This window comes from Capsicum annuum, chromosome 2 (assembly GCF_002878395.1).
Source record: "Capsicum annuum cultivar UCD-10X-F1 chromosome 2, UCD10Xv1.1, whole genome shotgun sequence".
Lineage (NCBI taxonomy): Eukaryota > Viridiplantae > Streptophyta > Magnoliopsida > Solanales > Solanaceae > Capsicum > Capsicum annuum.
The window spans coordinates 142,123,236-142,125,057 of record NC_061112.1 but is presented as its reverse complement, the minus strand read 5'-3'; the positions used below and the strand labels follow the sequence as shown (position 1 = coordinate 142,125,057).

The following is a 1,822-nucleotide window of genomic DNA, read 5'->3' as shown; positions in this document are numbered from 1 at the left end:
AAGTTTATTTTGAAAGTTAGATGTCCAACAGTATCTGCTTCGGATTGATGCAATAAACTGATATTCAGACCATTCTTACAATGCATTTCTTTTCAAGTAGTAAAAATGTGTGACTAAGTTGCTATCGCATTTCGACTGCAGATATACGGATATAGAATGTCACTGTGGGCAGAGCACACGACAACTATAGAGCAATTTTTTGAGCGTCCAGAGAGTCTTAAATGTGTGAGACGGATGAGAGTCTTTGGTGAACACAATTGGCTATAGTACACGGCTGATGAAGTCACTAAAATGAGAGGCCACCTTCTTAAGTATCCCGTTGAAATTGATCGAACGGGGAAAGTTAAGTTGCTTCATGGTAAGTTTTTTCCCCTCATTTTAAGCTTGTGTGGGGATATTGTTCTCTCCTTCCCCTTTTAATAGATATAGACTAGGAAACAGTAACTTGTTTGGATAATGCATTAATCCTGAGTTTCTAGAGCTCACTAATAACATAGTTCTTAAGTCTTAACTATGTAAATATCACTGTCATGTGTTTAGAATGTTCGCCTTCCGTTATAATTCATAACACACTCTGAATAGCATATAGAGACTTAACTGGATGAAACTACATAATAGAGTACATATGATGTTTATCTGGGCATGCATTTGTTGTCTGACTGCAACAGAACATATCAATGGCATATACATAGTCTTCTTGGTCTTTTTTTTTTTCTTGTCTGACTGCAGCAACAAAACTGTCCTCATTTATTATGAAACAGGCCCTTCCAGATGTGTACACCATTGAATGAGAAATAGGAAAACTTAATGGTATAAAATTTGTTGTTATTAGTGATCTAGCTTATGGGAGGACAATTCGTTAGTTGCTCACTTGTTTACGAAGTACCAAGATGTGAAAATTTACTTTGTATCCCCTGATGTGGTTAAAATGAAGGTATGAGAAAAGATGAAATTTTGATTGTCTTGAGCTGTTAATTAGCATTACCTCTCACTCAATTTAATAAAATTTTGTTCTTTAAACTCAAATATAATTACACAATGTTATTTTGTTTGATAACAGACTAATTGTTAAGGATTCATTTTAGGATGACATCAATGGGGGTTCACTAGGACGAAAGTGATGATTTGTTAGAGGTTGCTTCTAAATTTGATGTGGTATCAAGAAAGATTTGGAGAGAGGGTTGATTTGTATGAAGAGTCTCGAGGGAAGTATATTGTGGATCTGGGTGTCTTAAATGCTATGCAGAAACATGCAGTAGTGATGCATCCTTTTCCAAGACTTGATTAGGTTAAATTCTGTTATATAGTTCGGCATGTGATTCCGTTTCTTCTCATACGACAATTATGCTCTTTAAATTCCTTTAATGATTCTCTGTAGATTACTATCGATGTGGATGGGGATCTAAGGTTTGCTTATTCAAACAAGCTAAGAATGGTCTTTAAATTCGGATGGCTCTTTTGAACCTTCTACTCCTTGGTTGGTGACAGATGCCAACTTTTTATATCTGGAATATTGCGGAACCATGCTTGTTATCCATTTAAGTGTGGATTCTAAGACCGTTGTAGAATTCAAGAGTTTTATCAACAAAGCTTTCAATCTTAATCCAATTTTAGACATCAATTGCTATATCCCCACTCTATAAAATTGCTCCAAATAACTAGTATCCTACTGAGACAATCAAGATTAGAGCATTTGACCAAATCACCAACCTATAAAAAGCAAGTTGAAAACAAGGAATATGTGTATATCATTGCACTTACCCAACTAAGTATTTAAAACCTTCAACATAGCTTGAAAGTGAAGGGGAGCCTTAGAGTAACC

The 1,822-nt window shown here is 35.3% G+C and overlaps 1 pseudogene; it reads left to right on the top strand.

Annotated features, from left to right (window-relative positions):
* Positions 1-291: 291 nt before the first annotated feature.
* LOC107858308 lies at positions 292-1,485 on the top strand (annotated as a pseudogene).
* The last annotated feature ends 337 nt before the right edge of the window (positions 1,486-1,822 follow it).